Genomic DNA, 22,705 nt, shown 5'->3' on the forward strand with positions numbered 1-22,705 from the left:
AAACACGTACTAGGCAGGGAAACAGTCGAGGGTCCCATTCAAAGTTCTGTGGTACGTACCACATCGACTGAACTAGTCAGTTTGATAACAACGACGTGATCTGCTCCTTGCAGCTCACAGAAGATCACATCAGGCAGAACCATGCAACGACTTTGTCAAACGAAAATACAATATATGTAAACAATCTTGATTTAAGCTAACTGTTTATTTCTCCCCAAAGTTTCTGCCCACAGTACAGGCAGGAACATACAAATGTTTGTAGTGATACAAGTCTGAGACAGTGTTCCTAGCAGACACCAAGCAACAGAGGTCACCAAACTCATTTTTTCTGTATAGTGGAAATAAATAATAGCATTATTAGAAACTGACAGAGAACAAACAAACTAAAGCAACTCAGCAAACCCCCACAGAAACTGGCTCCCATTTTTCACAGGAAGGATGCTTGGAATCTCAAGATTCTAAAACATGCAACTCTTCCCCCATGTCATTTTCCTTAAATCAGCTCTTTTTCTTCAGTATCCCAATCAAACACAAACTACATTTTAAAACCATCCATCTTAGAGATGAGCACAACTTAATAAGGAAGGTACTGAAACCAAAGTGCAGCCCTCTGGTACTTTGTCCGTGGCTGCTGGGCAACACTGCTGGGAGAAGGGAGTCATTAAAGAAGCAAGTCCTGCTTAGTGGCTGCACATCTTGCAGATGTTCAGTGCAAGATCCCAGGGCCCGGATTCATGGCTATCTTATCTGCTAATTACTAATGCACATGAAGCAAAATTTGCAATGATAATACCAACCTGTTCATTAACAAATCTCCAAAGGGCTTTACGCTGCAGGTGTCCACACCGTATGTAAGCCATGATATTACCAATGTGGTGAGGTTCCCAGCCAGTGTCTCTGCACTACCAACAATCTCTTCTTCAGTTTATTTTCTCATGACGTTGTCTATGTTGCCATTATTTGACGTGATTACTATAACAGTATACCAGGAACCCACTGAAAAGGTGTACTTATGAGGGTGGAACTGTTGTACTTTTAATATTTCCTATGAAAGAATAAGTATATACAGCTCCCGCCACTGCACCTATGTTTTCAAGTTCCAAGCAATCTTACCAACTCTTTTGATAAGGAAGTAATTGTTACGTTTACACAGTAAGAGATGATGCTAAGGATTAATAGCATATATGTAATATTTATTAATTTCGTACTGAAAACTTATTTGCATTTATAAGCTATACCTCAGTCACAAAGACGGCACTGCTGCCCTCCGCTAGTCACCGCAGCCACGTTGCTTTCATCCTACAATCCCTCCACCAAAGCTCATGGTAAAGAAAAGCACGACTCATGTAAAATGCTTCACTTCTGAATCGTTGTTTTATACATTATGGGAATGCTGTAGCATCCAGAACTTATTAATTGCAAAGCACTAAACCTATGCTGAGTTCTGAGCAACCTACATACCTGGTGGGGCCAAGCACGGCAGCAGCAATAGGTAAGGGGTGGCCAGAAGTGGTGTGTGCCCTCCCAGCCGCTTCGGCTCGCCGGGACGGGGTGGGAGGTGGGTGTTGCTGGTGGACGGCTCGCCTGTTGGATGAACGCAGCGTAGGGTAAGACAGCCCCGGGAGGGAGCTGCATTACGGCAGCTATCAGCACAGCCGAACGCCAGAGCGCTCGCGGCTGTGACAAACCCTGGTGCAGCTCCCGGGAAGCGGGAGCGGCGAGAGGCAGCCCAGCCCAGCCGCAGCGGAGGGTGCTGCTTGCGCTGCAGGTCAGCTCCTGTCCCCCACTCTGACAATGGCAAATCTCTTAGTCACTTCGCAGTTCTGGGAACAGAGTATCGTCTTGTGAAACTACCATGCCGTTTTAATGCTACCATTAGCAGCATTGTCTTCAGACAATAAAACGTTCTGTCGCAGTCGCTGTGGGATGACAGCAGTGAATACACACTGAGTCACCCCACATTAATTTAAATAGCACAACTGTGTGAACACATGTTCTTTAGTTAAATCCACACACACACTCGAAAGTAAAAATAATCAGATCTCCAAGGAAGAGCTCACTTTCTACACAACGCAAAAGCAACCTCGCTGCTGTGCTTCTACAACCTCAACAAACGCGGCAAAGGGCTTAGTAAGACTACTCCTATTTTCTGATCTGGTAGTAGGCAAGTACACAAAGCCGCCCCCAAAGGGTTACGTCATTAAAAATGTATATGTCTAAACCTGGCTTTATTTGGTGACCTCCAGAATCCAAGCAGAGGCGGCACCCGCAAGCAGGCACTCCACGGTGTTGACACAGAGAAGTTTCAGGTTGCCCTGCTCCCCCTTCACAAACGAACAGCACCTCTCAAGAAGAAAAATCACTCAGATGTTTTCTCACTATACGTAACAACGTACCTCAGTTACGTTTAACCCCATTCAGAGCAGGAGATATCCAGAAGATTTCAAGTTGGGGCACGGGGAGGGCCTATTGCCCACACATTCACTCTTATCACAGGACTTGCTGTGCTGCCAGCTCACCGCGCACTGCTGATATCAACGCACATTAGAAACAAAGCAAATAACTGCTCTGTGTTCAAACTTGTCCGTGTTTCTGCCCCTTAACTAAACCGTCACTAGTAACAGAAACTGGATAAAGTACAGCTTCTGTACTTTGAAACGAAACTACCGAAGGCACAGAGGGTTAAAATGAGCACACGCTTTTTCTTATTACACCTGTGAAAACACCCTCCACAGTCTTCCTCACACCAAAGCTGCACAGCTGCCTGAAGGCACATTATTTCACGCTTCCTAAAGCAAAAGCTCCTACATCTAATGCTTCTGACATGCAACCAAATATACTCCAACCAGGTATCATCATTATGAAAGGGTTTTGCTATCGTGCATGCTCCCAGTACTGCACACTTGAACAACCGCCCTGCCTCAGAAAGAATGACCTCAGCACAACATGGATTCAAAGCATGTAAATTGAGGTCAGCAGAGTATTCATACCACCAAACTTAAGATGTCTTCATTCCCTTTCTCTAGAAGGAGCTCTGGTGTGCCCAACCTGAGCTCCTGTCCCTGCCTTGCTTCTTGGGGGAATTTCTCTTCCCTCTCCAGTAATTTCTCATGGACGAGAGCTAGGGAAACGAGTCCCCGGCTGCCTAGCAGTTCTAAGCTCAATTTAAGACAACATGGGTAAACAATACAAGACGCAAGAGTGTTCAAGTGTAGGTCTGGTTATAGTAAAAATGACTCTAATAAAAAGCCTTGTTTTTTTCCACAGAGTATGTCTGAAGGAGACTAAATTTCACAGGCAAATCCCTCCCTCCCTTGAAACAGCTGTGTCTACTGGAAAGACAAGGGATTTTCTTGTCTAAGTGGGAGGAAGGCTGTAGACCACAGCTACTTAGAGATCCAGAATGTAAGCAATACCTAAAATATCTGAAGAATCCCTTTTTTCCCCCTCATTTGAATCCTTACACAAGTTTCTGTAATTGCCTAAAAATGACAACGTTAGACCAGCAGCCAGCACATCTTAAACTGCGCTTAAGGCCGTGTGGGAGCCAGACAGAAGGACCTGGCTGTTAGCCACCTCGCCAGGACCAAGGTGGCAGCCCACGCTATCCTTACGAGTTGCTTTTATCCTGTACTAGTTTCCCCTTCTTCTCCTGGCAGGTCTCCTGTGGACCTGAGCAACGCAAGCCCGGTTATGTCTGTTGGCCCAGATAAGCACAGCACAGCACAGTGTCCATCCTGGCAGCTGAGCTACACACAAACTCAAAATAACTGTGTGCCCTTGTCCAAAATGCAATGTGCCCTGCGCATGGAAAAACCTGGGAACAGCAATGTCGGAGACGCTCGGGAAACCACGACCTAGGAAAAGAGAGCATGCTACCGTCACCAACCCCCGACCCTCTGAAAGCTCACTACGCTTCGCTACGGAAATTAAGGCGACTTCAAGCCCACAGAAGCAGGGGAAGGACCATGGTGGAGAGAAATTCACAGGTCAGTGCTCCAGGTCCCTCCTGTCCTTACGGTTATCGCTCTCACACCTATTTTCTGCCCCCAGAGAAGGCCACTGAAAGCCCTGCTGGCAGGGCTGGCTGTCACCCCCACACAGGGCATCCCGCTCCTTTCAGGCCAGATAACCGAGGCAGAAAGGGCTACCCCAGCAGTGAACAAAACTAGTGTAAGTTACAAAGATCAAGGGTAATTTTAATGTGGTATTACTGAGTGAAACTATTAACTGGTCTTGCACCACCACCGCAAAGTGAAGGGACCAAAGTTTTTGGAAAGGTCGTTACAGCACAGCCTTGCATCAAGGTCACTTTAACAACACAGCATTTCCACTTTATGTCACCAAGTAGGTGAATCCTTCAAATGATACTATGCAAAAACTAAGTGAAAACTCAAAATTTCAGGTCAGACTGTTTCCTCTCCCACTTTTTAAAAAAAAAAAAAAAAAAAAAAAAATCCCAGACTTTTTAAACAAGGAGAGACGAGCAGTGCAGAGTGGCAGTCTACCAGAAAAGCTGACTTTCTGGGAAGTACAGCTTATCCTTTGTAGCTCGTGGGGAAGCTTGTGCTCTAACCAAGTGAAAACATTATCAGTTATTATCACACTACGTTTCACGCCAAATATTTATGCCCTTTTCTCCAGTGCCAAAAGCTCATGTTGATACTCTAAACGTTACTGTGCAGATGAGAGTCTTGTATTTCTAGGTTGTCTTTTTTGGTATTTTTTCCTTTTCCCCCCCTCCTCCCTCAGACATGAAGACAAGTTTTAAGATTTCTGCCAAAGTTCAAGAACAATGAAATTTTGGTGAAAAAACATCTAAGATGACAAAATGCCCTGAGCATTAAAATCTATTAAAAAGACCAAACTTTTTATCTCACACATTCGATCCTACAGTGATTTTTAGTAGCCTACAGAACGTTACAGCCTTGTAAAAACAGATTTACAACAAAACTTGAAACAGCCCCATCTATACCCTATGAAGTGCTGGTATAATACAAACCTTCGAAGTGTCAAACTTCAGTGAATTATGAAACTCAGCACGTTCCCTCTTTTTTAGCTGTAATATCATATGGAAAGTGGTTATCAGAAAAACTGTCTGCCCTTGTGCTCTAAACATTTTATTATTTATTTACCTTACAGCCGTTATGAAATTAAAAGTGACAAACCATGCACTAAATCACTGACTTTGCAAACCTTTTTTAAAGCTTGAATACCATTATGAGTTCTGGATTAAAATATGTGGACAAAAGCAAAAGGGATAAGATAAAACAGGAGTGAGTAGGCACATTAAAAAAAACAGGTTTGTAAGTTTTGTATTTTAAAATGTATGGGAGGTAAAAGACAACAAGAAAAATCTGTCAAAATCACAAATTTGGGCAGAACTAAACAAAACTTAAAACAAACAACTACATATGGTTTGTATTCCTTTTTCCAAGTTTCTCTTAGCTTTCTTTATTTGCTACAGGACTTCAGGAAAAACATGTAGCATTCTGGTTTTTGGGCATAGCCTTTGGGTAATTCTGTTCATTTTCTTCTCAGCAGACCAAAATAAAATTTACAAGTATGAATCTATACCCATTTTCCACAGTGCACAAAGGTGAACAACTACTGGCATTTATGAAGAAATTCACATCAGTACACGTGCAAGACCTAAATACATACGTGCATTTCTGTTTAAGTATACAGAAGCACAATAACTTGGGGGAAAAAACCCACAAAACTGCTAAATAAATCCACAAAACTGCTAAATAAATCCGTATGTGCTACATTTTCACAGTGAAGCACCAACTTACATCAATGTAGCAGACTACCTTTTTCACGTGATGCCATATATGCACTGGAGGATAAATATATACCAGGCTGTCAGTGAAAATTCCTGTAAAAGTTTGTGATCTTTTTTCACAGTTTCTTACTAACCCTTCTAAAACAGCACGCTTTCCTTTGTGCACTTGGATTCATTTACCTTCTTTCATTCATCATCAGTAGCTGTAGTAGAAAATGAACAACTGAAATGCCATTAATTGCAGTATTGCATGAAGAAACTTAAAACTTGAAAACAGATCATTGGAAATGTAAAAAAAGTTTATATTACATATATATGTATGTGTTTATAGTATTTACCTGTTTTACCCCGAACTCCAGAAAAATCACTGCTTTCCTCCCCAGCATATTTACCAACTCCTGCAAAGGAAGATGAAGAGCCTATGCAAAATGTCATTGTTTATAACGTAAAATATTTTACAAAGAGTAAACAGAGCTTATCTCACAGCAGGAGGAGATAAGAGTAAGTGACAAATGTCAAAAACACTACCAGAGATAGGGAACCTGTTCATTAAAGAAGTTCTTCAGTTCCTAGATTAAGTTATCAAAGAATAAAAATAACAGAGGATCAGCAACCCCACAGATTACTAGGATTTGGAGAGAGCAGAAGAAAACACTTAGAGACCAACTAAAACTATAGCATATCAAATCCAGCCATCAAATTTTGTAAGACTTTTCAATTTTTCCTCTGTAACGCAAATCAAATCTCCTCTCCCCCAAAACACCTTTGCTTTCAAGACCTTTTCTGGATCAGCTCCAGCAGAAGGGAGAAGCGCAGATAAGCTAAAATAAGTAACCCAACTTATTAAACCCACTGCAAGACTGGATGCATATGGAAATGAAATCTCCTATTCCCAAGCAGACAGACCAGATATGTCAGTACATTTTTGCCATCTCCGATATAAAAAGAGGTGTCAGCAAAACCCAATATAAATTCTTGCAAGCCCCTGCAGGAATGCTGCTGTTTTCCTCTGGACTGTTCAACCAGCACAACCACCCAGAAACCTCCCATAATTAAGAAAAAGAAGGTGGGGGTGGGGGGACCCACCCCAAACCCTCACTTCTGTTGTGTTCGAAACACCTACCAAAACAACCGAAACAATTTTTCTTCTTTCATGCTTCTACAAGCTGCCTCTTACTATCCCTCAGGAAAACCTCCCTGGCTTTTTCTGTTCTGTTTTTTCTCCGAGCAGGCATCACGATCGGCATGTGTGGGGGCTGTTGCCAAGAGCTCCTAAAACTCACACTCCTACACCTCGTGCGCGTGTGCCCGTGCTCACGCGTGCATGAGAGACAGCGGCGAACGGCGGCAGCCGCGACCCAGAGGCAGCACCCAGCACAGCCAGCCACCCGCTCCATCAATTTACGCAGACTGCGAAGATACTCTCCAGCATCGGTGGAGAAATAAATCAACTAAAGAAAGAAATAAAATGGAAGTGTTTAGCCTTCAGGCAGCTATTGGTTTCCCCTCCCACCCAAAAAACCTAACATGTTGCTTTTGTAACCCGTTATTATCATCCATATACACAAATATAGTGATTTCATGCCTGTTCTAGAAAGCGAACAAACTGAACTGCCGAAACACACCCCAGCATATGACCAAAATGCAGGCTCTTGTGCTTCGGTCAAGCTTCTCATGTACAACTCCTCCTTTTTCACATTTCTTTCTCTTGCTTTCTCGAGTTCCTTCCATTTTGTTACAGATTCCTGATGCCCGCATTCCAGTAGATGAAAATGGCAGAGATCTTGCTCCTCAGCAACAGCACTTCTGGGTCTGGAGCTGCAGCAGATAGGCAGGCTGCGGCCTGAGGACACCGAATCAGCCACGGAGCGCAGAGCATTGCAAATTTAGGTCACCCGTGCTGCTCCGATCCCAGGGAATGGTGACGGAGTGCTTTTCCACACTTGGCTGTTTTCCTGTCTCGAATGAGAACAGTCCCAGTGCAATTCAAGTCAGCACAGAAGATACTTAGTGCTGAAGATGCCAAGCAAGGGCCGAGGTTGTCAGGAAGGGAATTCACTTTCCCGAAGTTTGCCATTGGAGGCAACGCTGCAGGAACACACGTGCTTCAGCCGCGCTTGCCACCTGCGCAGTGGGGCATGAAGGGAGGACCGATGGCAGGTGGAAACCGCCCCCACCCGAGGAAAAGCAGAGCTGCGCCAGCAGCGTGCGCGATCAGGGTTATCTGCGCCAGAGGCTGCTCGCTGCCATGCCAGCTCCTTGGCTCGGTGCTGAGAAACGCCAGCGGGCAGTGGGTGCAGAGGCCGGACCTCACTGATGACAAATACGGCACCTCGGGTGCCAAACCGGCAGCCCACCCAGCTTCCCGCAGGGCAGCCGACCCAGCCACTTGGAGAGTGGAACTCCCTGAGGAACTAACTGCCCACCGCAGGGCGGTGAGAAACACAGCCGGGTCCCGCGCCAGAGGAAGGTGAAAGGCGGAAAACCCCGACCCTCTTTTCCCTTGGGGCTCTGCTGTTCCCCAGAGGGCTGGAGGGGGAGCAAACCCCAGCACCCAGCCTCCCGCAGCGGCTGAAGCCGTCCCAGAACAACGCAGCAGGGCAAGCTCTGGCAGCTCCCCTGCACCTGCGTCTACTCAACCTGCTCTCTAGTTACTGGACTCCACATTCAGGGGATTTTTTCCCTCCTGTAGTTCCTTAAAAAAAAAAAAAAAGAAAAAATTAGGATTATACCCTTGGTGCAACACAGCAACTAGCATGTTTTCACAGCAGAACAGATCCTACACAACTGAGGTGTTCAACTAGACATGAATCCAGAGGGGCAAAGCGCAACGGACGAGGCATTTTAGCTCACCCCGTAATTCTTATCCTACCAGTTCAAAGCTGTGCCACTCCCCCGTGGGCATCTCCAAGCACAGGTGGCTCGGGCAAGCCAAGGGAAGATGACTTGCAAGGATTTTTGCCCACTGGCTTTAGGCATAGCCAAAGATTAACAGAGAGATCACTGGAGAAGCTACACCTACCGAATGTTCGCTAGCAATTAACGCAGCCGAGCTTGGCATCGGGCAAATGATTCACAAAGGAGAAAAACAATTTGGATGGGTCACAGTATGAGAAGAAACTTTATTTTAAGGAGTTTTGGATAAATCCACAGATTAGCAGATGTTTTACCTGGAAGACGATTTTCCATTTTTATAAAACATAGCAGGGAGATGTATCAGAACAGATCCAACTTGAGGGAAAAAAAACAGCTTCATGTAAATGAAGACAGATTACATGAAAGACCCGAGAATGAAATTATAAATGGAAGAAAACCCAGCATCATCTCTGTATCATGACAACAGAAGCCAGACCTGTCATAATAAGTAGAGTTCATGTAATTTAAATCAGCTAATAGGTTTTTAGAGAAACAGAAAAGTTCATTCACGGGATACAATTTTTTTTCTCTGATGAGAGGTTTGCAGGACAATCAGTGCGACAGACAGTCTTCTAACTTTCACACACATAAAAGGCTAATAAGCAATTAGGAATCACAGACATTTGGAAAAAGAGCTGAGCCCTTCTCTAGTCCATTACCCTGGCAACTGACGATTATTCTCTGCCATCTCTTAGCTAATGAATTGCTAGATCTAGTACTAGAGACCACAAGTGCTAGAATCTCTTTCCAGTTTCTGTAGAAGATCATTCCCCGGCGGTTTATGCATCTACAAAATGAGTATTAAAGAAATTTTGTTTATATTTGTCTCTGTGAATCCCTGATTCTCGTTACAATCATCCATGTTGAAAATTCTTTTTGTACTTCAATTTTATTTCTTGCATTTTTGCTTTTCTTTCCTAAGATCCTTCCAACACCATTGATCCCCTCCAAGGAATAAAGCATCTGCAGCTGACTGCCCATTCAAGGTGTCCACAAAAGAGAAACATAGAGCTTGTTGCAGTGCCAACCAACATCTGCAGGGATCCTCCACCAACTTCAGTGGGGTCAGGATCAGGCCTTCAGAGCTGCTGCTCTCCCCTGCAGTATGCTCAGTTGGGCATCTCTATACGGCCAGCAGCTGTAATATTGCCCCCACTGTATTTCAGCCCCTTGCTGGTATCATTCCAAAGTTTTTTCCAACATTACCCTTTCCAAAGTCTCTCCGTTACTTGCAATGATTTTATTTGGGATTACCTTTTGTAAAGTTACTTACAGTTTTGCATTTTATTTTATGTTCCTGACCTCTCTGGATTCTTTTGAACTTTAAATATTTGTCCAGACTTGTAATTTCAGCTCTTCCTAATTTGAATGTGGTTCATACAGCACCTGAATTCCCTCTGTATCATCAGTTTACTTTAGAAAAGATAAAACTAAAGTCTGTTGGAGAGGCAAAGCAGGACAAAGCTTTTGAAGAAAGATGCAACAGTTAAATCCAGTTTTATCACATTACCCATCAGCTTACTTTTGCTGAAGCAATTTTGACTTAAAGTCCTAAAATACTGGCATAAATGAAACATAACCTATTTTGAAGAAAAAAAAACCCAACAGCCCAGAATTAAAGTTACATAACTTTAGACTGACTTCTTTAATAAAGCGATACGAAGCAGCAAACCAAGGAGAAACAACAAGAGAAAACATTAGTAACAGAGACATGGATCAGAGATTATATTGCCATATTTGAGAAAAATAGATGCTTCAAGAGATACCAGCCTACTGGGAATACTAAACAACTTTGCTCTTCAAATGTAAGAAGTAGCAGAAAATAATTTTTTATAGAGTTACAGTTGGGTTACCTTTAGCACCCAAGGAGTTATTTTTTTATTTGTTATTCTAAGAACAACAGGGCCTCTGCACGCAATATACAGGAACCCAGGGAAGAAAAAGAAACAATTTGCAAAGATGACTTGCATTTGGAAATAAAAGACTCTTTCCAATAATTTTTCTGCAGTAAACAATAATACAAGACAAAGGTGAGGTAGTCACCATATGGTGTGTTAATTCCAGTCCTGAAAACAGTTCTATTCTGTCTATTCTTTTGCTAGACTGCGAGAAAACATGCAACTTCTGTCACTAACATCAACAGCAAAAAAAAAAAAAACCATCAGGCATGGCAAATATTAATGCAGAGGTAAATAAAATCATGGGACAGCAGGAACTGAAATTTTGAATGAGCAGCCCTGCAAGCTGCCTCTCTCCCAGCGAGGAGAATCGTTGGGTGGATAAGATACCACAGAAACTTCTTAGGTGTTCAGGAAAGCTAGGATAAACCAGACACAAAGACACCCTGGCATGAGGAGCATGCACGCTGCCTTTGCAGAACAACAAAAATTACCAAAATAACATGCTTGAAAAAGAAGCCTGGGTCATTCTTCTATAAATCCACCCAGTCTGTATGTCACTAATGCATAAAGCTAAACCTTAAGTGCCGAATGGGACACTGGCACAGGGGCTGCAGGTAAGAGCATCCCACCGTCGTGGGAAGGGACAGCCCCAACACCCTGGTGGTGATGCACCCAAGCCTTCCTTCCAGGTGAAGGGATATGGAGAGAAGGCTGAGCTGCCCATAGCATAGCAGCAGTTCACAAACTGGCCCACAAACAGCCTGCAGCAGCAGGTCTGCAGGAGGCCATGAGCAGGCATTTGGATTGGGGGTGTGGAAAGAAACAAAATAGCCTCTGCTTTCACATTCTGCACTGCAGCACAACAGCGGGTGGTTGCTTTTGTCACAGGCAGGCCTCGGCTTTTTCTTTACATATTAGTCTCCTCAAGTGGCAGGCAGGCAAATACTCTAGTCTTAAAGAAAAAAAAAACCCACAACACAAAACTGGAAGAAAAAGGAAGGAAAAAACCCACCAAAACCCCCTCTAAAATCAATTAGACTAGGGTACCTGCTCCCAGCATCACCCTAATGCTAGTTCAAGCTCCAAAATCCTTGAGATACTGGTCCTCTAGCAACCACAGACACAAAAAGCCTCTCAGATCTCTGAAAAATACAATTAGTAGCAAAGGGAGTGTCGTGGTTTAACCCAGCAGCCAGCGACTAGGACCACGCAGCTGCTCACTCGCTCCTCCCCCCCGCAGAGGGATTGGAAGGAGAATAAGAAAAACTCGTGGGTTGAGATAAAACTAGTTTAATAAGACAACAATGGAAAAACAATAATAGAATATGCAAAACAAGCAGTATACAATACAATTTTTTCTCACTGCCCAACGACTGATTGCGTAACCAGACCCTGAGCAGTAATTGCAGAACTCATGGATTTTGTGGAACTCATAGATTTCGTTGAACTCATGGAAGAAGTTCAAACTCACAGAAAAGATTGAACTAATGGAACTTGTGGATCCCTAGCCCCCGGCCAATCCCCATTCATAAATCGAGCATGATGTCTATGGTAGGGAATATTTCCACTGGCCAGCTTGGTCCAGCTGCCTGGCGGTGCTCCCTGCCAGCTCCTGCACACCTGCTCATCAGCCAAACATGGGAAACTGAAATAAAGTCCTTGATTCCTTAACAACAATGAAAAACATCAGTACATTATCAACATTCTTCTCATATTAAATCAAAAACACAGCAGCTACTGGGAAGAAAATGAATGCTATCGCAGCCGAAAGCAGGACAGGGAGGTGGAACTGGGAAAATTAAACAGAGTCCTCAGGTAAGACACAAGTTCTTCAACTAAAATGTACTCTGACAAAGAGGATTTAAGTAGGTGAAACCAGATAGACAGTAATTACTTTTTTTTTTTATCTCCAGAAAATACCAAAATGCCGTTGTTGCTGTTACTGAGTCAGAAGGAACGGAGCACGTGGAAATATGAAATTGTTCTTGCCAGGTGATGAAATTCAAACTTTAAATATTTATTTACTTTTGCAGGGGGAAGGGAGCAGTGGGCAGCTGAAACACAGCTGGGATGGCTCAGCAGCATGGGTGTGAGCCCCAACCTTACCCCAAAATCTGGTCTGAAGCCCATCCCAGTCTGAGACCAGCTTCCTCAAGTACTGTTTCAGCACTGAGTGTTACCTCTTTGACATAAAACTAGGCCATTTTGGCCCAGCAGCACATCACCAGGACAGGGGACATCTCGGCTGGGCAGGGTCAGGCTGCCGAGAGGCGAGGCACGGCGAGGAAGACAGGTCACTGCAGGCACCCTCCAAGTTTGCATCAGGCTGCAGGGAGCTGCGCTCCAGCGGGGAGGTGGCCTTGCCCACCTCCTGCATGGCAGAGACACCTTTATCTCTCCTCCGAAACACCCCTCTGGCTACGCTGGTGCAACTGCTTGTAGGGGCACATCAACATCAGGATAGAGAATTGAGCCAGCATAAAAATAACATCCTTCCCCCCAAAATAAGAAGTGCGGACACAAGGGAGAGAAGCGTCATTTATAGCCTGGCTCAACTCTGGGTGTATTTAATTGTGAGAAACGTAAATGCTTTCCTGTAGGCTTATTCAGTATTGTCTTTAAAAATCTTAATGCTAACTATTTAATTTAATGTAAGTATCTGCATCTGACATGCCCTGCTCACAGCGCTGGCAACTCCTTATAAATTCATACCTGCACAGCATTAATGGTTACGGGAAAGCTCGAAATACTGGCACGAACACAGCATGGTGTTATTTTAGTTTGGGGCTTTTTTCCCCTTGACCTGCAGAGCAGTGATGCACACAGGCACGCTGGCTGCGCGTTCAGATGAGAAGCTTTAACAGCCTTCAGTTGTTTGGCTTCAGAGTCAACACTCTCTAAGGCTGGTATGGTAGGTGAGATGTCTCTGAGCTCTGGGTAGTACGGAGACACATGAGGATAAGACTGCTTCAGCTGTGTTCTGCTCACAGGTTTAACAGTAATCCTCATGACCAGAAGAGCTGGAAAGCCCTTTTTTCTTTTTCTCTCTCTCTTTTTTTTTTTTTTTTTTTTTATAAAAGCTCAGACTCTAGAACAGCCTAGATATTGACCAAGCTGGTGTTGCTAATCCTAGCTGTTGATTGCCAGATCTGTCAATTTAGTAACACTTAAAAATCAAGATTAAAACCTACCTCCACCCCCCAGAAAAGGATTTAGGAAATTATCATGAATCAAGAAGCATACCAACTCACTACAAAGCAGATTTGGTTAAATATACTTCTGCAAAGGAGGTTACTGTTCAGTCAACTCTGTTTTAACTGTATTTCTTGATATTCCAATCTTCTTGTCACTTCTTTTCTGGCAAAACTCTTCTTTAGTTAGACTGCACAATGAAGTCAACTGAGATCTAATAAATACTGCTTACTTCCCATGCTAAGCTCGGTTTGCTTAACATAACTGAGTTAGGTAAAGAAGTGACAAGTCCAGTTGTGCGCGCATTACTGATACGCAACAGAAAAGCATGTGGTATTTGCTACTCTGAGTGAAGAAACATTGCCAGAAATCCCCCGTGATGCGATCTGGTGAAAAGGCCATAACTTCCCAGCACCCCACGCATGCACACACCTTGCTAGTCTCACACAGCCACAGTTCTCGCCAACCTCAGCAAGAAATAAGGGCTCAGAGCAGCCTTAGAGGGTGATGAGAACAGGTTCACGGAGTTGAGCCTACAAATTAGCCCACTGCATAGGAAGTTACCCATGACAGGGAGTATTACAGGTGATTTCAGTTGTTTATCTTTTTTACAATAAGGTAATGGAAACAATAGATGTAGTACGAAACAGGGACAGTGACACGTCTCATGGAAACAGGCATTTGCATTCCCAGTGAATATTTCATCCTCCCTACTGCTGGCAATTTTTTTTTGCATTTGTTTATTGAGAATAAGTATAATACTAGTTACGTGGCATTCCAATAGGATGTTTGAATCACTAGCTGTTTTTTTTTTTCAAATACACAGGAAAAAAAATGGTAGTAAAACTTATGAGTGTAAGTGCAGCTGATATCAATACTATTGGAAAAAAATATGTGATCACATGCAAATAAGATGACGCAGAATCTGTTATTATCCAGGACTTGGAGACTGATACACGGTCCACACACTGGGAGCAAGGAAGCACACATCCCTAACAATAGAAGCCCCCTGTAGCTGAGGGACTAAGCAGTTGCACCTACCATAGCTTTCACAATGGGACCCCACAGGTCCAATTCCAAGAAGGAAATAAAACAAATTGATAAGAAAAACAGTGCAAACATTAAGATAAAATAATATTAATTTGTTTCTGGTCACAGACCTTTCTTATAACACAAACAATGTGAATTCTAATATAAACTGGGGGGGGAAAAAGTCCACATATATCTACAGGGCTCATCCTAAACCTTTAGCAGTTACTTTGACAATACGTCTTTTCATGTTTTGGTATACTAGTGCAATGCTAGTGTTCTCAAAACTAGCCTGAAGGGTTTCTAAATTAGTAAGTCAATGTTACCATGGTAACATAATGTACCACCAAAATGGACCACTTTTTATACATCCACTATAATCAAGTTAGTGACCAAGCAAGTTACAAAAATCCTTGCTTTTTTAGTTTTGGTGGTTTGGGTTTTTGCTGGGTTTTTCTTGTCTGTGTTTGTTTTTTTAAACTATTCCTACAGCTTTTAAAAATTTATTTTTAAGCTACACACAGAATTTGTTTTGGTTATCATGCAGGAATAGATCCTGCGTAAGCTGAAAAAGAATCACCACCAGAAGAACAAAAAAGCAGTTCTTAGGACTTGCTAAGGGTCTCTGTAGTTTCAGTTCCCTGGCATACAAAGTTGTAACATCCGGTCTCCGGTTTTACTTTGGCAGACTGTTTGCAAGCAGAAGACACTCTTTCCTTGTCACAATACTACTTAAAACACAGTGACACCTCGCTCTCAGAGCTTCTTAAGATACCAGGATCCTGCCCACTGTGCTGTCTGAGATGCCCTGGGGCATGTTAAATGGCACTAGATGCCCTAAAAGTCAACCTGCCATCCTTGATTAGACAATCTTCAAACTGAGAATATTCAAGTTAAAAACACTCTCATATAAAGTTCAATGCTCAAAAGACATCATCTTCACAATCACCACATCCACACAGACCAGAGTATCTGTTCTACATTCACACAAATTCAATAAAATTGAGTTTCTTTATACATAAAAAAAAAAAAAAAAAAATCATCACCCTGAGAATAAATGCCCTCAGTACAGTCAACCCTCACCAGCCGGCCACACCATGCAGTGTCTTCAAACAAGGGCTACCACAGGATGCCAGGAGGCCAAGGAGCCCCATCCATCCCAGCAAGTTTTCACGCAATGGTCCTTATTCAAACAGCATCAGGTATTTGTATTAAAATCTTGAAGACTTGTATTTGGATATTTTCCATTAAAAGATAGCATGTCATTGTATATAAATATTTTTTGCCATAGGCCTGCTGTAACAACCTCCTTGGGGTATTTCTGTGGTCTTAGAATTCATAAAAATATGGAGATTATATGAACCTTTCCTGACTCTTGCTGTATTGAAATAAAACAGAAAAAATTCATTGCTTAATGGTTGTGTCAATAAGAGCTAGATGTACCGGTTTATAATATCACTTGCCAACAGCACTAACATTCTAAGTTGATCACTGAGTTCAATGATTTGTGAAATTAAAGATTTTTTTTTTTATTATGAAAATTAATAGGAATTTTTACCTGCTTTTACTAGTGGGAGAATATGTCAAATATTCTCTATTTTTGACCTGGCTGACTAGTCTTTACTCTTTTAGATGATGCTGTCATTTACGGTTGAGAGGTAACGCCAAAACATTTTTGATTAACTTGGTGGAACAACTGTCTATAATATTTATTTCAGAAAGCTGGAGGAAAAGAAGGAAACGGTGTCCAAAGACACTATGCAAATCCCTCCAAAAAGAGTTACACAAGCACAGGATTGCTCCTTGCCTTCCTCTGCCACACAAGGCAGCAGTGATGAGCCAGGAACCTGGGATCCCTGTCCCTTTCCACCTTTCCAAAAATCTCATCCAGAAGATATTAAGAAGCTGCTGCTCTCCCGTTCAACAGATCTTCCACCTGGGAAAATCTATCAATCAAAATATCCTCTATATATATGTGCAGCAGCATATATATGTACACACACTCTCTCTCTATATATATATCTGTGTATATATATGGCACTACAGTTTAACTCATGTGATTTCAAACATGGATGCACTTATTTAGCTATGAGTGACTTTATGCTATATGGGTGGAATTTGGGGGAAGAGTACAGGATAATCTTTTGAAAAAAAAAAAAATGCATGAATGCGCCAAAGTGAAATTACACATAAATATCAAATCTCGCACCGACCATCTTCAGCCCGCTCAAGTTCCAAACTTTAAACGGCAGGTTTAGCATAGTTGTACAGCCTACAATACACTGCAATGATTTCTGTGTGCAGCTTTCTCACCTGCTGATTACCGTTTATAGGCTAGAACTAAAATACCAAAGTGGCTCAGGGATTTTTCACATGCAGCACTGAAAACGTATCAGAGCAAAAAAGTTAAAGACCCCACAAACTTGCCTCTTCACTAAAAAGTAAAATAGCCCTGTACCTGCGAGCTCCAAACGTCACAAGAAAACTGTAAGTTCAAAGGTATTAGCATACATACATTCCCCTATTATGGTATAAAAGATGCAGTGCAAAAAATTCTTTAGGATAATCTTCTCTGAATCATTAATTCTCTTCCATTTACATGAGAAAAGAAACCCCAGATCTTTTTACGTAGCCTGTCACAAAAAGTCACAGCCTGGGGTACTTCTCACTAAACTTTGAGGTCTCACAACCCGGTCTTTTCCTGGCTGTTCTGAAGGACAGATCTTTACTTTAGGATTATTTCATTTACATCATTAGGTAAAATAATCCCCCCAGACTCCAAAAGTCCTAACAGCTGCATCTTAATTGGAAAGAAAAACTGATAAGGATGAGAACCAACAGTTGTTACTGCAAACTAGTGGCTCCGAACCCCAAACAGCTGCCTTTCCGCCGAGCGACAATATGTAAGTTGTAAAACGAAGGTGCTTGAAAATAAACCAAACACCAAAACTAAATTACTGCCAATGAGGACATCGTATTTTAGTCATAAAAATGCACGAAGCACCAGCCAATTTCAAGCTGTGCTAATCTGAACATAATCCTTACATATAAGTCATAGTTTATGGGAAATAATAAATTCTGCTGTCAGTATTGCGAACTATAACTAAATAGCTGGCATGCCAATCACTAAAACAGTTCACACACCTGGCTGTTTTTACACTATGTGAACTGCTGAGGTGGTGCAGAAGTTAAAGTTATTTTCATGGATGCCCACACTGAGAGCACACCTGTCCTCCAAGGGTGAAGGGCACCAGTGGGTCAGCAGCAGCCGAGCTCTCGCTTTATGTCCCTTTGCTGCACATCTCAGTGCCTACCTTCAAATAACGAAGTTTTACTGGAAAATTTTGCTCCTTGTCAGAGGAACATTTAAAATACAGTATCTTCTCTTGTCAAGGGTAATATTTATGCACATAAAAAAAGAAATTGCTGCAACAGTGTAGATTTGGGAATTTGTGAGGGGAGTGCAGTGCGAGTCCGGGAGCTTCTCCACCACCTTGGCAGCAGTGCGTGGAAGAAAGGAGAGCGGCTGCTGGGCAGCCACCCCACCACGCCACTCCACCGCACGCCTCACTCCCCCCTCTCCTCTCCCTGCTGCAAGAACAGTCCCAGCCTAAGGAAGGAAAATACTGTCTGAAGTGTTTCACAGTTGCTTAGCAACTGCTACAAAAACCCAAGAGATTTCAGTCAATGAACCGGCACACGTACCTCGAAACATGTTGCGGGTGACACGAGGAGTGCCACCACGCTGTCAGACATCTCAGCCCCGGGATGCCCCCTGTCCCAGCACCAGCCTGTCCCTCCCTCCTCACCTTTCAACCCTGCTTCCAGCCTCTGCCTACTCATCCACCCCAAAACTCTGAGAACCAGACAGGCACAGCAAAGCATCTGTGTGCTGGTAACGAGATTATTTTTAATTGCAACTGGGACAGCTACACCCTTCTCCCAGTTACCACACACCTACAAACCATGACTGCATTAAAAAGCAATTGAGATTAAAAAGCAGCCCCTGAACTAGCCCTCCTGTGGTAGACCAGGTTTCTTCCCAGGCCGTGCAACGTAGAGACAGTGACCATTACCAGCAAATCCCATGCCTGTTACCAGTTTCAGTTGGAAGCGATGGCCAAATCGCATAAACCTTTCGGCCTCAATGATCTCACACCATCATCATGCCAAGTGCCTTCAGATTTTCAAACCTGATATGCACGAGCACACACGGATTTTGACGGGAAGCGAAGATTCTTTCACTGCTCTTCCGTAAACTGCCACTAGGTCCATATAATTTATATAAACTTGAAGAGATGATACAAGAAAGCTATGCTTAAAAAAATCTTTTCTGTTTTGCAGATGTTTCACTCCACAGAAGAGTACGTACCGGGGGGCGTGGGGAGGGTGACACCACATCGCAGTGCAACAAGTTTCAAGTTACCAGTATAGAACACTAGGCTAAGGAAAAAATCATGCTGGAAATTAAACCATTTCTAACCTCTGCAGCAGTCTGGTTCAGAAACAGCTTTCCAAGAGCAGCAACATGGCCAAGAAATTGTAGGTATGTCTGAGCCATCTGTCCCATCCCTTCCATAGCTGGCAGAGGAAGAAGAAGAGGAGCCATACCCACACCTGCTCATTTCTTTCCACTGATGGTACAGGGCACCAGGGCAACAACATCGGCTTAACCCAGCCAAGGGGATCCCAGCCCGGGGGTGCTGTGGGGGCAGTTGAGGGACCCCTCTTCGTCCCAGCTTCCCGCCTGCACCAACAGGAAACGGCCAGAATCCGCCTGGCATTGGCAGTTCTGTGCATTTATTGTCACCCTTCCAGTACTCGTGCGCTTCTCTCATGCACTACCTTTACAATAAAGTAACTTTAAAAAAACACTGCCCCTACTGTAAGCCCAGAAGAAATATGCCACTGTATTTCTAAGAAACAGAAACACTTCTCAGTCACATTTGAACTTCAAGGTGCATCTTGCTTCCTGTGCTTACTTCAATCCTTAAAACAGGAAATTCCTTCATTTCAGTCTTTTCTCTCCCTCTTTTAAACCAGTACTCAGTACTTTTTCAAAACTTATCTGCTCTAAGTAACCACCAGTGAGTTTTATTTGTGACTGCTGTGGTACCAAGTAGTCTGGTATCAGTGGTACCAGTATCTGTGATGGTTTTTCACAAACATCTCACTTGGCACCTCCAACAGACCCATTACTTTCCATATCCTCATAATTCTTAGTATACCAAAAAGTAGTAATACAAATTCTTAAGAAAGTCACTGTTTGCAGACCTCTTCTAAATATCTAATAACAGTAAATGTTCAGAAGTTTGCTGATTTCTTTTAACACTGTCCCAATAATTTTAACAGCCATGCGCTCCCCAGTGTTTTACGTGAACAGTGCAAACCTAGGTAAAGCCCTCAATAAATCGGTCTGGTGTTATTTGGGTTTTGGTTTTTTTTCCTTTGGTGTTGTGTTGTGTTTTTTTTTTTTTGGTTTTTTTTTTTTTTTTTAATAAAGTGACCACACTGTAGCATTGCCAACTGCCTTCACTGGGAGCTAGCGAATGTAGCACAGTTTTGAATAATGTGGCAAACAAAACTGCACTTAAGACTTTCAGGCATCTCTTAAAAACCCCCAACACCAAACCTGAAAGGACAACAACAAAACCTTCCTGGCATTTCCAGAGTGGTATTAAACAGAGTGAGTTAGTTAATGCTTGGAACCACAGTGCGGGTTGGACCCGCGTCACCTCTGTTTTGTACATGAAGAAAAGCGCTGGGTCAGTGGAACAGAAGTACAATAATCACTACAGTTCCCGGCTCCTGAGGGAAGGCCGCTTCCCCTCTGCGAGGCCACAATGCAATGCTTTAAGTCTTCCAAAATGACGCAGCTACCTTTGCTCCCACAGTGCAAAAATTACTTTATGAAACTCCAGAAAAGACGTACCAAGTTTGTTTAGGACCTTCGATACCAAATAGCACCATAACAAGTTGTACTTCATTTCATTATTCTTTAAGCTGTCTTTATCTCGTATTAGCATTATTCTTTACTTACCTTCCCAGGACAATTTGCTTTTCTAATTGATGATAATTCTCATCACACACAAATCCACTCATCTAGAAATGTCACCGGCCTAGACTTGTTCTCTGAAATCAATGAAGACACCTCAGCAAGTTTCTGTTGTGCTCCAAGCTTTTGCCTACCATTTGTACAGAAAAGTCCCCAGATTCTCCAGATGCCCTGTTACAAGCACACATGCAGGTCCTTCTGAAAAGACCTTTTCCTAGGTCTTAATTGAAAAGTTACTAATACCCATTTTGCAAGATTGCTTGGTGATACAAGATAAATTAAAAGACGACCATAACACAGTGGAGCACACTGAATTGATTTAACAGTATTAGCTCTTCCCAGGTGGAAAGGATGTAAAATAAAACAGAGATAACTGTCTGAAAACGTAATGACAAGGTGACTTAGGATGGCATTACGGAGACGGGAAAACAACATTTTGATAATAAATGAGAGATGACAGATAATGCTAGGATATCTTATCAAGAGTTTCAGTACTGGGTACAACAGAGAAGAAAGAACCAACAAAAAGATGTAAAGACGGCTGATACAATCAAAGCCACAGGCTTGGGAAATGCTCTTTCAAGCAATATTCAGCACTGATATAAGTGGGACAAGGCTGCTTTCATCCAGGCTAGAAAAGTGACAGTGCAGTACTTCAGTAGCAGGATGAGACACACGGATGGGAGACTTCACAGTGTGGGCAGACAGGGAAGGCTGCATGTTAGACACGCTACACCAGGAAAATCTTCAAGATACAGGCTTCCCCTGCTTGCAGGGACCCTGGGAGAAATAAAGCACGGGTAGGAAGGACTGATCAGTTTTTATTCCACTAATACTGTAGTTGATGACTGCTTTTTTTATTGTCCATTTTTCATGATTATTTTAAAAGATTAACAGGTTTAAGGCAGGAAGAGAAAGACATTTTCTTATTCAAGTGAATTGCAGAATTTTTACCTTAGGGAGAAATTGTGAAGCTGGTATAAGTGCTACTTTGTCTGGAAAGATCATCGTAACAGCTCCTTAAGACATAAGGCTCTCAGTAGACTAACTTAATAGCAATTACACTAGCTACACAAGAAAGTGACCTTTATTGATTAGAAATATTGGGGACACTAAAGGGGTTTAAAAGACCCCAAAATTCAAGATTCCAGCTGAGCAGAGGGCAACTTAAAGAGCAACTAATGTTAACCCTGGTTTTATGTACTTAAAAATTACACAGACAAAAATCACTATACAGAAATAAAGGTTGTAATCTAACTGTATCAGAGACAACTCCAGCATTCAAAACTTCTGCAGACTATTTAAGGACTTACTTTCAAGGGAGAGTACATTTAAAGAACTACAAATCACCTCAAGTGACAGCTCATGGGAAATAGGGATGTTCAGGAAATCCCCCTGGACTCCAAAACTATTCTAAAATCATGCTAGATACAACCGGGACTGAAACAGAATTACACCTAGTATGGTTTTGCTCTTTGAGAGAGAAAAATTCAATTATTTTTTGAGACTGTATCAGTTTTGTATTTGTAACTGGGCCATCTGACTTCTCTCACAAGTGCAAAAAACTGAAATGATCCAGTAGTAAAAGTTAACCTCATCAGCCTCAGTATTAGCAGTTTATTTTCTAAATTCGATAACTCCATTTTTAAGACGAAACACAGACGGGGTCCCCATAAGCATCACTGTAGCTGGGCTTCTGTCCTCTTTATAAAAACATACAAAGCTTCCAGTTTTTTCCGTAGCAGAGCAAGAGTGCTAATACAGTGGCACAAGGTACAGGGTCATGCTTTGGTTGGTACCTCTGGCTGAAAGCTGCCAAACATTGTA

The 22,705-nt window shown here is 42.7% G+C and overlaps 1 protein-coding gene across 7 annotated transcripts in view; it reads right to left on the reverse strand.

Moving 5' to 3' along the window:
- Positions 1-22,705, reverse strand: part of FAM110B (family with sequence similarity 110 member B) — a 113,394-nt gene that overhangs the window by 27,644 nt on the left and 63,045 nt on the right. For 2 of the 7 annotated variants that reach the window (XM_075416116.1, XM_075416118.1), the window contains one exon: positions 6,124-6,183. The exons of 4 other annotated variants lie outside the window; for them this stretch is intronic. The gene's annotated coding sequence lies outside the window, so the exon portion shown is untranslated. Of the gene's footprint in view, positions 1-1,461; positions 1,609-6,123; positions 6,184-22,705 lie in introns of those variants that run through there. One more of the 7 variants, XM_075416117.1, reaches the window with a different exon arrangement.

This window comes from Opisthocomus hoazin, chromosome 3 (genome assembly GCF_030867145.1).
Source record: "Opisthocomus hoazin isolate bOpiHoa1 chromosome 3, bOpiHoa1.hap1, whole genome shotgun sequence".
NCBI lineage: Eukaryota > Metazoa > Chordata > Aves > Opisthocomiformes > Opisthocomidae > Opisthocomus > Opisthocomus hoazin.